Here is a 16,540-nt window from a genome sequence, read left to right as displayed (position 1 = left end):
GATGGCTGTGCTGCTGTCCCAGCCCCAGCTGCCTGGGCTGGGCAGCGAAATCCGAGCTGCCAGACCTCGCGGCTGAGGATGGGGTGGCGGTGGATGGCCGCGCTGCAGCTGGCCCAGGCCAAAGCCCCCACTCAGCCCTAGGCGCACGTACTTCCCCCTGGGCACATTACGAGTTGCCCTCCTCACCACCAGCAAACACAGGCCCGGACGCCTCTTCCCACGGAGGGCCTTGGGTGGTCTCAGGCCCAGGCCCCAGGCCCCGTCCGCCCAGGCCGGACAGCAGAGCCGACCCAGGCCTGAAGAGATGGGGCCGTGCTCCTGGCCACCTACCTTTTGGCGCTGCTGCTGCTGCTGGTTGTCATTGTCCGCCGCTGCTGCTGCCACCGCTACTGCTGCTGCTGTGCCTCGCTGCTCCTGTGCTGGCTGCTGCTTCTGCACAGAACGCAGATCAGCCGCCAGCCAGCCGGCTCTAAAATCGCACAAGATCTCGGCTGGGCCTGGAAGTCTCGCCAGAAACCGGAATTCTCGCTGGAATTCTCACGAGACTTCCAATTTCCTTGTGGAGAAGGCCGGGCCAATGGGGGAAAGAAGGCCAACACGAACTGCAGGGCCGGGCACCCCCGTTTTACTGGTGAGTTTGCCCTCAACTCCGGTTGGTCCGGTTGGCCTTCCTTTCCCAGAGGAGTCCAGACTTCTCCAGTGGGTATGGTCATGCTAGGTTAGTTGGTAACTTGTTTTGTTTGTATTAGGGATACCTAAACATGCCCCTTTAACTTTTTTTATTGTACATCGCCCCAAGCACCTGCTAGGTAGATGGTGCAATTCCATAAATCCAATAAATCAGTCTCTCTAGCTTTCCATTTTTCTAGCCATGGTTGGGTACCTGTGAATTGTGTATACGCAGTATCTTGTTCAACATTTTGAGCCAGAGAAGAACTTAGGAGGGACGTGATACTCAGTTCATAATGCAAGCTGGGCAACTTCATATTCCAAACCAGGTGAGTCTCATATTTTGGCAACATCACTAAATTTGCCAGTTACATAATTATCTGTAAGAAGAATTCTTCCCAAAGAATTCTTAATACCATCATCATTCATATACCTTGAGAAATTGATTGCTAAGGTCCTCTTTGAGGTTCAAGTGCTGGAAACAGGAAGTCATGGAATGGAATAGAGGTGAAAGTTTGGTTCATAAGCAGGCCTTAGCTAGCGCTGGGCCGGAAATTTCAACCATTCAAGTTTCAGCATTTCGTGGGGGTGGGGGTGGGGGCAGGGGTTGAAAACTTGGACGAAAGAGGCTGGGAGAGGTGAGAATTTCAGAAAATTTTCTCCTTGGGGAGGGGACAGGGTTTCCACATACCTTTTCAAATGTAGCCAGTAGTTGAGGGGTCCTCTCTTTCGTTCTTTCTTTCTTTCTTTCTTTCTTTCTTTCTTTCCTTTTAAAACACCCACGCCATTTTCAGGAGCTCAGGAGTTCTTCCTGAATGCTTATTGGTCTCCAATAGGCATTCACTAAGAACTGCTGGGCTCCTCCAAGTGCCAAGGGAAGGGGGCTGGATGTTTGTTTTTTGAAAAACTAAGAAAATAGGAAGAAGGCCCCTCAGCAACTGGCTGCACTTATAAAAGGCATGTGGAAAACTTGTCCACTTCCCAAGGAGAAAATTCTCTGAATTTCCTCCCTCCCTCCCTGTAAAAGAGGCAGAAAAAACAATGCCTCTTTTGCAGGGACAGAGAAAGTTCCCAAAAATAGTGGGCAGTTCCCAGCACTAATATTAGTCAGCCAAGGCTACGAGAAAAGCCTGTTTTTGCATGTTTCTGCCCACCTAATATGTCCAGAATCATATTTCTAGCTGAAAACTGGAAAGAAAGAAAAAAGCCATTCAGAAGGCAAAAATGTTTAGAGGAGTCAGTGGATTTTGAAAGGTGGCTGAACCCTAAGAGAGGGACTTCATTCAACTGTTTCTTTCATGTTTTCCTTTTTGCATTGCTCTGTTTTTTGCTAACAGGTTTTTACTAGTTTGCAGGGCCCTTCCCTATTGAACAAATAGGGAAAATCTTACTTTGATAATGTCCCTTCTTCAGTTTTTAAGGCTGAAACTAGCCATTGTTTCTGAACTAGATTTTTGGGGCTAGATGGCTAGTTCCTGAACAGATTGATTGATTCAGTCCCGTCCGTCCACCCCCCCGACCCTATTTTACTCACTGGTGAAGCTCAGACTTAACCATTCCATTTCATTTTAAGACATTCTCTACACTGGAATTAATTTACTTACCTGAACTTTGCTGAGTTCTATACCTTGAACTCTCGGGGAAGTCTCTTTCAATCTTCCTCTAGATTCTTCACAAAAGCCTGTTCTTCAGATCTCTGCTTGTCATAGGTAGCTTATATACATTCCTTTTCATTCTGCCCCCGCTTTTTTCTCCAAACGATTGGACTATACTGCAGTATAATTGAAAGCTTCAAACATTGCATTTAACTAGTTTGGACTGGTGGAAGTTTAAGTGGAGCTAAGTAACAATTCAAACTGCTGCTAGTTGGGTCTGTCGCTATTCCATTTGATTCTTTAATACAGTTTTCCTAATATTATTTTCTATTAGGCCTCAGCAAGAGTAAAACTGTAGTTTAGTTTGTATGATGTAATCTTAGCATGTAAGCCATATGTTTCATAGGTTCAGATGTATGTATTTTCTTGTAATCATTGCATGTTTTATTTATTTATTTGTTATATTTTTATACCGCCCAATAGCCAAAGCTCTCTGGGTGGTTCACAAAAATTAAAACCATAATAAAACAACCAACAGTTTAAAAATACAAATACAAAATACAGTATAAAAAGCACCACCAGGATAAAACCACACAGCAAAAATTGATATAAAATTAAAATACAGAGTTAGAACAGTAAAATTTAATTTTTAGTTAAAATTAAGGCCATAGCTAGACCTAAAGTTTATCCCTGGATCGTCCAGGGGTCAAATCTGTTCATCTAGGTGACGCACAGGGGATCCAGTGCTCAGGCAGGGGAGAACCTTGGATGATCCCAGGATAAACCTTAGGTCTAGCTGTGGTCCAAGTGTTAAAATACTGAGAGAATAAAAAGGTCTTCAGCTGGCGATGAAAGGAGCTGGGGAGCTCATTCCACAGCCAGGGTGCCACAGCAGAGAAAGCCCTCCTCCTAGTAGCCACCTGCCTCACTTCCTTCAGCAGGGGCTCACGGAGAAGGGCCCCTGTAGATGATTTTAAAGTCCGGGCAGGTACATATGGGAGGAGGCGTTCCTTCAAATAACCTGACCCCAAACCGTTTAGGGCTTTAAATGTCAATACCAGCACTTTGAATTGGGCCCAGACCTGGACTGGTAGCCAATGAAGTTGTAAAAGGACTGGTGTGATGTGGTCTCGCCAGCCAGTCCCTATTAGTAACTGTGCTGCCCTGTTTTGTACCAGTTGAAATTTCCGGACCGTTTTCAAAGGCAGCCCCACGTATAACGCATTGCAGTAATCCAAGCGAGAGGTTATCAGAGCATGGGTAACTGTAGCTAGGCTATCTCTGTCCAGATAAGGGCGTAGTTGGTATATCAACCTAAGCTGATAAAAGATGCTCTTTGCCGCTGAGCTCACCTGTGCCTCAAGTAACAGTTCTGGATCCAAGAGCACCCCCAAACTACGGACCCGATCCTTTAGGGAGAGTGCAACCCCGTCCAGGACAAGGCAAACATCACCTCGCCAGACAGAAGTACATGCAGGTTTGAGGCGGCTGGTGAGCTTTGGATTTTGTGGGGCCAATGTCTTTCTTTTGGTCGTACATAGCATACACGGTTACAACAGCTGTAGTACCGTGCGTGTGCAACACACATGTAATCTTTTTTCTGTATATACATACATTTTGATAAGCCAGGGGTTCTCTAATTTTCTACCCCAGGCCCCACTTGAAAGTGCTGAAAATGGCTGAGCCCCACCAGTCACGAAATGATGTTATAGGGCCTGAGGCAGTCACAAAATCTTGATGCAAGTAGAGTTTGGTATAATCTGCTGGCAATTAGTGGCATTATTCTATATTGCTAGCTAATCCCTCCTTGAAAATGGCTAAATTCTTTGCCACAGCTATTTCCTTGTAGCAGGAAGTTCCATAATTCAGCTTTCCTCAAATTAAGTGCAGACATTGGTTGTGGAGGTACTATTACTCAGCCGCCTCATTTCAGGATGAATTTGCTCATCTAGTTGCTTTAAGTCTGGGTGTACTCAAGGAGACTTCTCTTTGCACCCACCAGGCTTTCCATTCACAAAAGGAACACTGTAGAGTCTTTAAGAAATGGCCTGACAGGCAATGATGAGACAGGAGCGTAGAAGGAAAGGGAGCAATGGTATATTCTCCTGCACGCTCTTGCAGGGCCTTGCTAGACGACGAGCCCTGGGCTGGCCCCTGTGCGTCCAGATGATGCACAGGGGATCCCAGGCTCAGGCAGGAGTAACCCTCCCTTGGCCCAGGATAACCAGCACTGCTTCTGGCCTGGTATAAAAGACCGTGGCCGTGTAGCCTGTTCCGCCACTTTTCCCGGCTACTGCATTTACTCACGAGTAGCCAGGAAAAGCGGCGGACAGCACACAGCGCTCCACAGGAATGCTGCAGCCATCAAGGCAGGGTGGGGAGATGGGAGGGGGGAAACGGAGCCAGGGGGTATGGGGGGGAAACAGAGCACAGGGGGGATGGGAATCGAAGATCATGGGGGGGAATCGGGGGCAGGGGGAGCGGGGAACCCTTTTTTTTTAAGCCTACCTTTCTCGTTGGTGCAATCCTGCACACATGGCCCCTTTAAACTAAAAAAAAATTATAATGGCGGACGCGACGGATGCTTCCTGCAGCCCATCGCATCTTACGTGTAGACAGGGGTGACAGCCCATGCTACTTTTAGCGCGGGCTGGCCCCTCCTCCCGCACGGATTTGCAGGTAGGTCTAGCAAGGCCCACAGTCTCACTGTAGATGCTTTGCTTTGGGGTATGTATTGAAACCCTTAAAACTGTGAATTCTGTGGGAGACACACGAGGTTTAACAATTTAACAGATGTTATTCCCATGAGGGAATGGGGAACAAATATCAAGCTATGTGTGTTGGTGAATGCAGTATTGCATATGGCATCCACATTTATTTTGGTTTGGGTGTTTTATTTTTAATTTTTATGCCGGACCTTTCCAAACAGGAGATCTTCTTCCTGACCTACGAGCCCCATTCATCCACCTTCCCGTTGTGGCCCTGGACCCCCTGTGGATGGCTTTAACAGCTCCTTCCCCAACGGTCTTCCCCCAGCAAGCTGCCCCTCCCTCTTACCTTAGGCTTCTGCCCTCTAAGCAGTTCCTCCTCCCATCCAGTCACACTCCAGAACACAGCAGGTCACTGCAACACACTCCAAAGTCTTTTCAAAAGACATCCCTAGAATCTCTCCAAAGGCAGAATCAGGGAAGTGTTTTACCGGGGACAGATGGCAGAAAGTAAAGTCTGTCCCTAATGAACAGGGCGTGCTACATCTGCCCACCCATATAACAAAGGGCAATCGCTACCCCACAACCCCAGATCTTAGTGAATTTAACCCCGGCAAGCTGGACAATTGAAGAGATACCTGAGAGATCATTTCTTTTCACTTTCATTTAATTCATCCAGGTGCTTTCTTTCAACTGACTGTTCTTTCCTCCTCTTTCTGGCTCTTTATGGCCTCCCTTTCCATCTGCTTTTTATTATCACCTCCAGTTCTAATCCCCTCCTTAGCTGTTCACATAATCACCCCTTTATTTGAGAACCTGTGTTTGCACCCTTTGATCCAAAGGTTGTCTTTGTACTTTCTAGTCCCCTCTTATCCAGCAACGCTTTGCCTGGATCTTCCGTGCCTGTTTCCCATTGTTTCCTAGGGTCTGTTGCACACTCCATGACGTGACAAGACATCCAAGCGTGTTATAGGACCTATGATTGTACAAGGAGAATGAATGCACCCTGCCTTTTTTCTCACAGAAGATAACTGAGGCTGCTTTGTCATTCCAATTTCCCTTCCAATTACCTCTCAATACGACACGATTATACATAACTAAAATTTGACCTGTTGTGAATCATATACGGTCATTCTTATTTCCTCTGTTGTACAGATCCAGTTCACATATAACTTTTTTACAGTTTGCTTCCCCCTCCCCCAAGAAGGAACCAACCATTAACATTTGACTTTTATTAGCGTTTTAATGTTTACAAATAGTGGACATGGGCCAGCCCTTGTTTTAAATGTGGTTTTATCTTGTATTTGCTTTTTGTGTATTTGCAAAGTGGGATTCATAGCACCCTCCCCACTTGTTTCATTTTCTTTTCCAATGGACAGTCAACATTCTGTAGGTCCTGGAGGTTAATGAGCAAGTTCAATCCCCATTGAGCTGTTATTTTTGTAAGGTTCTCTCTTTTGTGTTTGTATGTATTTTAACATTTTGTACTTCTACATACCTCAAGACTCCCCCAAGCATGCTGATATCTCCCTCTTACTTCTTAGTAGAGGTGTGCAGAGCGGGTCTGCTCCTCTTCGAAATTTGAGGCAGAGCTCCAATAAGGTGATTCCCCACCCCAGTTTTCAGGGTGGCTCTGTCTCCCTGCACTGCAGGATTACTCGTTTGAAAACCACTTTGTTTTTGGAGAATTAATCGAAATGCATACATCTCTGTCATTTTTAAAGATAAAGAGATGAAACTTGGCACCCTGGTAGCTCTTAAGTAGGGCTTCAGCCATGCCAAGTTTAAGGCAGACCCCTTCATCCCATGATTTTTAGGATTTTTAAAAAAATCTCCCTCAACCCTCCCCCCATACACACACAACACACACACACACACACACACACACACACACACACACACACACACACTGTGCAGGACCTTTTATCCTTTACTTTGCTGATGCACAGTTGTGCATCTTCTGTTTATAAAAATAGAGATCTGTTCCCTGACCGTTCACTCAAATGGGGTGTGTGCTCTCCCTATGAGAGGTCAGCCAAGAACAAACATAAATATAATACCTTTATTATATATATTCAAAGCATATAAACTTGAGTCCTGTCTTCAAAACAGGAGATATACTAGTACTAGCAAACTTTTCTCTCTCTGCCCCTTTTTCTCTTGACTTTATACCCGGCTGAGTTGCATCCATACTTGCAGTACACAGATCAGCCTTTGGCACAAGATTCTTTTCCGTATCCTAATATTGGCTTCTTCTTATTATTATTATTATTATTATTATTATTATTTATTTATATAGCACCATCAATGTACATGGTGCTGTACAGAGTAAAGCAGTAAATGGCAAGACTCTGCCGCATAGGCTTACAATCTAATAAAATCATAGTAAAACAATGAGGGGAAGAGAATGCAAACAGACACAGGGTAGGGTAAGCAGGCACAGGGTAGGGCTTGTGAGACTGTATGGATCTACACTGCCTGCCAGTCATCATCACTTCCTGAGACAACTCATTTACATGGAATGGTTTTCATTATTTTCATATTGTGAGCCGTTTTTCCTAAATCCTTCCTTTCAGCCAACATCAATTTTTCAAGAAGTGAAGAAAGGTTCAGACACAGTTCCCAAAATTTAAACATATGGTACCAAGTTGGCAAACACGGGAGACTTCAATTTTTGTAGGAGATTAGTTTCTGAAAGTTCTGCAAGCTCTCTTGAGAGAAGATGAAGTGCACGAGCTACCAAGTAAATGAGATACAAGGCGGGGGGAAATGGGACTTGTCATTTGCAATTCCCTCCTCCTAAGGACTGTGATTGGAGGGGGGGGCAGGGAGGAGACTGGGGCTATCCCCCCTTTCACCCCTCGACGTCTTCAGTTAGTGTGTTCAGTTAGCCATCCATCAAGATGAAATGACGAGCCCTCAGGTCACCTAAAACACCTTTGGGTACCCTATGGATCCATTCGGGGCTCCAAACAATCTAACCGTACCGTGGTTTTCTGGTGGTTTTAAAACCACCCCCTAAATGCACTACAATTTCAGAGGTCCAACAAAGATCTGTTGAACCCTCAGATTTTTGGTGTGGAGCACACACCCCTGCTTCTTAGTGTGCAGGTGTGTGTGTATCTCTTCACACAGACAAGGTAGTATGGATGCATCCCCAAATTCCAAGGGAAAGGTATCCAGTGTGGTGTAGACTTGGGGATAACATTTCATTCTTCTGGCTTATGGGGTTTGCAAACTAAAAATGCAATTAAGAATGCACAGAGAAGCATCAAGGCTCTCCTCTACTTTTTCTATAGGAAAGGAGGCCAATATATTCCCTCAGCCATTCAAGTTTTCAAGGCGAAGGCCATCTCCCAGATGTTATATGGATCACAGTTGTGTGCATACAAAAGTTTTGCCCCCTTTGAAGTCACTCAGACTAAGTTTTTGTGTTCAGTTTTGGGAGTCCCAAGTTGTGTTCCAAATGTAATTGTCCGTTCAGAGACAGGGCAAATTTCTATTGAGGCCCGTATAAAGATCCTTAGGATTCATTACTAGCTGAAGCTGATTTTCTCCCCAGTGGGCCTGGCCCCACTGACATTAATTGATACATTCCAGACAAAATGGAAAACTACGCTATATGAAAAACTGAGAGTTCTAGGCTTCTCGCCAAATGCCCTAGTTGCTCTTGGTTATGAAAAAGCTAAAATGACAATTCAACAACGTATTTGGGATATGGAATTGCAGAATCATTTGAGTTTGGCTTCAAGGTATCCTGAATTTAGAGATAATGGGAGGATATTTGCTTATGCAAAATATCTGGTGGACTTGAATATTCCTAAATTCCGGAAAGCTTTCACACTGGCCAGGTTTAACGTTCTACCTTCAGCCCTTTTGGATGGAAGGTTTGGAAATGTACCCTACGAAGAACAGGTATGTCCTTGTGAGATGGGTAAAGTGGAAACAGTAGGCCATGTTCTGCTGTATTGTTCCTTTTATCAAGATTTGCGCCAAACATTTATAACCTCTATCTTGCAGCGAACACCCGGTAGATCAGATGAATATTATATAAAACATCTCCTATCGGATCAGAATCCTCAGGTTACTCTAAAAGTGGCCGGTTTTTGTGCAGCTGCCATAAGCCGACGGAAATTGATGTTGAAGAATTTTATTGCACCTTAGACTTAGGCTGAGACTGCCGTGTTTTATGTATGTATTTTATTGTATATTGGGGTTTTTAAATATTATTGTGATGATGTTTTCTGTTGTGCTGGTCTATGACCAAAATAAACAAACATTCAAACATTCATACATTCAGTGTGGTGTAGTGGATAAAGTGCTGGACTGGCAGTTGGGAGATCCGGGTTCTAGTCCCCACTTGGCCATGGAAACCCACTGGGTGACTTTGGGCCAGTCACACACTTACAGCCCAACCCACCGCACAGGGTTGTTGTTGTGAGGATAAAATGGAAAGGAGGAGGATTATGTACGCCGCCTTGGGTTCCTTGGAGGAAAAAAGGTGGGATATAAATGCAACAACAACAACAACTTCAGAGAGATTAAAACTTCTGAATCTCAGCTTTTCTGAAGCTGATCCCAAAACTTCAGTTTTGCTTCAAGCAGTAGTTCTGAGTTTAGTCTGTAAGCCCAATGTTTTTGAAACTCCCAAAGGCAATCTCTCTATGAAAGGAAAACATAAGGAAGCGAAAGGAAGTGACTGGCAGTACTAGCTTCCAAGCAGGGAATGAGTCTAACAGGGCTCTGTTTTTTATTTCCAGGCACAGTGCTTTGGGGAGGGGTATAGGTGGAAATTATCGGAGGCTGCTCCTGTGTTTTCACTGCATTTTATGACTGTGGGCTTGTGGCAGCAGAGACTGTAGCAGTAGCATTCATGGCTCCTACTACCAACTGGTAGGTACCGGCCTGGTGTCACAGTGCTTCCTATTCAGGCTGACACCAACTCCCCAATCAGGTACATGTTTTCCCATCCCACAGCCCTGGTACAAGCTCTCGCCCTGTTGCACCCTGTGGTGTCGTGCCCCTGCCCTGTTCTCCTTCCTGCCCTATCATAACCACTTCACCTTCCCTTTACCACTGAGGCATCCGCTCTCTGTAGAGCCAGGGAGACTGAGGAAGTGGCTGGAGCAGCAGTTTAGGCCACCAGCCAAGCGGAAACGCCTGGCTCTCAGAGGGTCCTTCTTCAGAGCCAGGCATGGAAAGCCTGTCCCAGGAGATCACCCACACGTGGCAAATGTCATGAGGGGAGAGCAGTTCGCAGGGCACTCCAGAACACCTGCTGGAGGTGGCACGGAGCCTTCCTGGTGGGGAGCAACTCAGTTTGCCAAACCTCCTGCTCTGTTGCCTGAGGCAGGGGCTTCAGCATGCCTCATGTGTGGGTTGGGCCTGCCAACACACACACACACACACACACACACACACACACACACACACACACACACTCAACCTGAGATAAGCTCCTGCACCATTTCCTCCCTGACTGCCAGTGCAGAGAGAGCAGGATGCCATCTTACTGCTAAAGTTATTGTCGGTCTGCAAATAATGTCAGGCTTCATTTTTTCCACATGTAAATAAATTACAGGCATTTCTTGATCTTGCCTTTTTTTAGAAAACCACAAATATTAAGAGCCCAGCACAAAATTTCCTGCACCTATTTGTCCAGCATTTGGCAAGATTTATCCCCTCAAAATGGGACATTGAGCCCTGAAAATTGCATCTAATTCTGACAAAACATTTTTAGAAATATAACCATTTGTTGATTATCCCATTATAGTCAGTGGGAATAGAGCCAAAGGTTCAGAAAATGAACTAAGCGAGGCTATGCTTGGGACATGAACTGAAGCAGGATGCAGATCTGAAGATGTGAGCTGCTGAATCCAAAATGGGTTCCAAACAGAGGGGTGTTTTTCTCTGCACACACTGACACTGTGCCTCCGAAGGGATTTCAGTGACACCACCCACAAATTGTTCTGCACAGTTAAGCAGGCAGAAGCCTGAGAGGGGGAAAGTGTGAAGAGAAGATCCCACAGAACCTAAAAACTATCGACCACTTCTCATGCAGTACCCATCCTAGACACTGCTGTGTGGCACAGAATCACACAATGTCACAGGGGATACGGTGTAATATTGCCACGTGGAGACAGAGTGATATTTTGCTTTTATCAAATAGCAGCACAGCAACGCCTTGGGAAAAGCAGGGGCCTAAGAGAGAGAGAGAGTACATGGAAAAGAAGAACTGCAGAAGTAGATAAACATCCATATATTCCAATTTCAATCCTTTTTAATGGGTGTGTTAGAAATTCAGAAATGGCATCTGGAAGTGTTTGGCAACAGGGCAAGCTTTTGCTTAGTTTTTCAGCTTTGTAGGACCATCATTTCCCCCAATTGTTGTGGTATCTTTAGATTATTTTTAGAAAATTGTAACGATCTATGCTGTCTCTGAAGAATGAAACTATATTCCTCTGATCTAGAAGAAAGCTATTGAAGGAGACCAACAAAGCAGGAAGAAATTATCATTCTGTTTCTTTTCAGGCAACAATTTATATTAAATGGTGTCATGAGCCCTTCAAAGTGGCAGCCTCCTATTCGCTACCTGGTAATGTGAATAGATATGATTAAAGAAAGGTTTTAAAATGCTAAAACCCAGCATTTGATTCAGTGGAGGCAGAATAAGAACATTAAAAGGTGTTAGTATTCTCCATGTCTTAAGATGCAATCTTGTGTCTGTTTAGACAGAAAACATTTAGGATTTGTAGGATTTTTTCTCTATGTCAGCATGCATAGAATTGCACCCTTAACGTCAAAAGCCACTTGTGCTTTTGTTCCCCTCTTCATCCAGATTTTATATACATTTTATACATCAGTGAATCATGAGAGTTGAAGGAGCTCAGCCGAGATGAAGAAATGTCCTGTGTTGCTGAACATCAAGAGTCAGCATCTTGAATTCTGGATCCTGAAATTTGACTGACTTGGCCACTTACAAGCATTTCATTATTTATTTTATTAATTGCATTTCCAATTCTGCCTTTCTGGAGCCAACCAAGACAGTTTACAATATATATATACAAAAAAACCATAAACAAACACATAGGCCCCGTTCAGATGACACCGTTAAGCATGCTGGTTAAGGATTTTTGGTTAAGCAGCAGGGTTAACGGTATCATCTGACATGCATTTTTCTTAACCGGGTGCCTCTGATAACCACATTGTGGTCAGCCTCACTAACCATGTTATGCAGCATAGTTAGTGGCACTAACTTTGGTTTAAGGTGTCATCTAGCATGCATCTGTGGTTAACGGGCCGAACAGCTGACCTAGATCAGACCGACACAGGAATGGCTGCAGCTGGCACACTAGATATAGTTGTGCAAACACGCTCCTTGTCACTGCGTGAAGATGCAGGGGCAGCATAGGCTTCAGGAGCACTCTCAAGTTATGAATCTGGACTCTTTCATGGAGAACACAGCCTCATCTAGAACAGGTTGAACCCCAGTTTCTGAATTAGCGTTTCTACTGACCAACAGCATCTCTATCTTTTCTGGATTTAATGCAAGCTTATTTACCCTCATCCAGCCCATTATCAAACTTAGGCAACGTTCAAGGGTGTGGACTGCTTCCTTGGAGTCAGGTAACAAGGAGCAATCTCTGATATCAGCATATTGATGGCATCTCACACCAAAGCTTTGGAAGACATCTCCCAGCAGTTTCATGTAGATAAGGCACCTAGGCTTGGACTCGATGGCCTTATAGGTCCCTTCCAACTCTGCTATTCTATGATTCTATGATTCTAGGGACATTTGAGAATTTCATTTTTGCTTGCAAAACATGTGAGTGTGCCCCGTTTGAAGTTCCAAACATGAGCGCAAGCACATGCCCACCTAAAACACTCAGAAATGGTTCAGTATGTCCTCATGCTCATCTCGTTCCTAATTCCCAGTTCAATTTGTACAAATTTCCTAATTTCTGCACATTTTTTTTAGTAGATTGAATCAAGTCCATTTTAATCTATGGAGGATATTTTCACAAATTAGGGAATTTGTTTAAATTTAGGGAGATTTACACAAATCTCCCATTTGTTCGCTGTTCAATGTGTATAGGTTTCGTGTTCGTGCAAATCGAGCAATATTCGCAAAGGTGAAAAGTGAGATGATCTTCAGAGGATCCTGGTGATCTCAAACATCACTCATTTGCCCATAAAGCAATGGTAATAGTGGCAAGCAGTAGTCCCCCAACACTGGGCAAAACGATACAGGAAGGACTTGAACCACTGGCAAGACAGTACCTCCCAGACCCAGCTCTGCCAGGCACTCCAGAAGGCCAACAAGAGGCCCAAAATAACTAGTAGGGGTTCACTCCCCCCACCCCGTCCAGTTCCCAGCATAGGTCATCTATCAAGGTGATGAAAGCAGTCTCAGTCCCATATCTCAACCAGAAACGTGATTGAAATGGGTCCAGATAATCAGTTTAATCCCAGTGCATCTGCAGTTGTGAGGGCACCACTTCTTGATCACTTTCTCAATTTTTCTTTCATGGCAATATTCGCCAGTAAGTGCTTCATTGCATTGGATCATTTTGATTCAGAAGATCAGGCCATCATTACTTAGTTAGTTAATTAAACCAATGTCCCCTATTTAGGAGGTATTGAAGAACTGTGGTTTAATTTGCCTAGTATCACAGCACCATGGTGTGTGAGGGGTTATCATCACATGGGCCTGACCTCATTGCCGGGTTCCTAAACCATTGTTTAGAAAGCTGGGATCATTGCAGTTGAAAAGGCTCACTGATTATTTACTGCTTGCCATTGGCTCAACATTGGAGGCACTGACATTTCCTTACTGGAAAAAGTAAATTTCCATGGTTGGGGATGTTCATATCTAAAACTGGAGGTCACCGTTTTTAAACACCCAGCCACTTTCAAAGATTGCAACAGTTTGGTAGTTGCTTGAACTCACTGCTGTCATCTTGGGTGTCTCTTGGTATTGGGTTCTGCCTGGTCAAGGGCCATCTATACAATCTCCAGCCTGTCGGGTCCTGGACCAATACAGAGTGTTTTCCCCATAATTACCTTTGAAAGAGCAAGGGATGCTGGGGCCAGACGTTGTTTACCTTCCCAATTCCTTTCCAACTCTCATTGGCTGGCTGTGCCTCAGCTACCTCCCACTCCCAAATACTTAAAGGGGAATGCAAGCCAATTTGCCCAACAGCCTCTAAAAAGCTAGAGCCAATCAGAATAGCCAAACTGCTTTTTGGAGGACAAAATTAGGCTCTCTTAGACTCCCATTGTTGTCAGTTACATGAGAGTACGTTATACATCTAGAGACTCTCTGCTGAAGGCACACAACTACGGTACCTGGCATGAAATGTGATAGGTTCAGCATGTGAGCTTTCATTTAGGAAAAAGAAAGAAACAAACAAGAATTGCACAAGCCTCAAACCCACACAGCAGCCTGCATGGAGCACGGCAGAGACGATGTGGCGCACACAATGTACACATGCCAAGTGGCAGCGATCCAGCCCACCCATATGTGTCATCACAGACCATGGCCATATGCAGAACACATGCTCAACAATGTGGGCCATGATAGGAATAGCATGAATAAATCAAAGTTCTCATTCACAATGTGTCAAAAGTGGTTTTCTATTTTTTCACTTTAGAAAGTAGAGTCCAAATTTGGCTCACCGGGTCACAAAGGCAGGGGTACCATTTATGGAGAGCAGAGCGAACAGTCCTCTTCCATTCCCATATGTTTCAGATCACATAGAATCATAGAATCATAGAATAGCAGAGTTGGAAGGGGCCTACAAGTCCAACATGTCCATGTTGGACTCGATACAAGTCCATCGAGTCCAACATGTACTCAACATGTTGAGTACATGTTGAGTAACATGTACTCAACAGAACATGTTATGGTTCTGTTGAGTACCTATATCTTTGGCCAAGACAGACTGCTTGACTAATGCTAGAAATAATTACTAGGGTTGTGTGGCCAATGAGATGCCTCCAAGAAGCCCCTAAGCTGGTCACAAGGCCAACCGCCTTCACTCATTCTTTGCCGCTCTCACATCATACAGCTGATACAGAGCATGGCTTCTGCCGGGGAGAAGAATCCATCATAGTTAACAGCTGAGTATATCCCTATACTCCATGAATGTCGTGTAAAGCCATTTTATTTGGTGGCCATCACCACTTGTAGCAACAAACTCCACAAATAATTGTGAGGAGATGTACTTTCTTTCATCTGTACTGAGAAAGCAACTCATGATTCATCAATAGTGAGTGGTAAGGGAGGGATCTACACAACTGCTTTTAAAGCGCTTTAAAGCACTTTGAAAACGTTTTGAAAACTGTATATGCAGTGTGTCCTGGGCCCCAACAGTTGTCAAAACTGTTATAAAGCACTTTAAAGCAGTATGTAGATCCCCCCAAGTAGTATTTAGTAGGTGTTTTTGTGTAAGCAGTTTCAGTCTTTTAAATGAGGTGCATATAGAGATATGTCATGAAACTCTTTATCTTTAAAGCCATTTTGAATTCTGAAGTATTAGGAAATGTTCCGTATTCCTCAAATTAGATGGAAAAAATATTAAAGATGACATTTCCTTCTAACAATGAGTGATAGTGTATGGAGGGGGAGGGGTTAATTGTATGTTATCTTACACTTTATGTTAGATTTTGGCCTTTCAATGTGAACATTTATTTTAATTAAATATTTTAATTAAGTAGTAACATTTGAGAGAAGGTGTAGCATGGTGACCAGCTAAGGAGATCAGGAAGTTCTGATCTCCTTAGAAGTCCCAGGTTAGAAATTCACCTCACTATGAACTCATTGGATGCTCTTAGCCAAATTGCTCTCTTTCAGCCTCAGCCCATCCACCCCACGTGCAATATGGGGCATGTCTACATGGGGCGAAATCCTGGGGATTGCCCCAGGATCGTCCTTGTGCATCCACATGACACACAGGGGATCCCAGGAGCAGGGAGAGATGATCCCTCCCTTTCCCTGGGATATCGCCCTACCCATTAATTTTGATTTTTCCAGCAGTCTCAGGATGATCCCGAGACCACAGGATGTGTGGCCTGCCATTGTGGTTTTGTCCTGGCTCCTTGCGAGTAACCCCGAGGAGCTGGGAACTGGGCACCAGGCACGGAGCTGTTCAGGAGCTCCCTGCCCATCAGGGGTGGGGGTGGGGGGAGCAGGAGTAAAAAATTTTTAAAAAAATTACTTAACTTTTCAAAGGCGCACTCATGCACTCATCTTGAGTAATAATAATAATAATCCAAATTGGCAGGCACTACATCCTCTGTCCTCCCAGGACGTCACATGCCGCGTGTAGACTGAGGGGGAGGATCTCGCAATCATCATATCATGAGATCATCCCCCTCTACCCCCCTCATCTAGCCATGCTCGTGGAGATAATATGACCTACATTAAAAGGTTGTTGTCAAGCTTAGAGTACCAATATATGTGAAGCACTTTGAAAACTCAAACATTCTAAGTAGTGTTTATGTTTTTATGTTAAAGTGTTCTGCCCATTTGTCCAACGGTTTTCCTTGAGAAACTCTTAAAATTGC

This window comes from Elgaria multicarinata, chromosome 2, assembly GCF_023053635.1.
Source record: "Elgaria multicarinata webbii isolate HBS135686 ecotype San Diego chromosome 2, rElgMul1.1.pri, whole genome shotgun sequence".
Taxonomy (NCBI): Eukaryota; Metazoa; Chordata; class Lepidosauria; order Squamata; family Anguidae; genus Elgaria; species Elgaria multicarinata.
The sequence above is the reverse complement of the archived record's forward strand: the minus strand, read 5'-3'. Positions refer to the sequence as shown.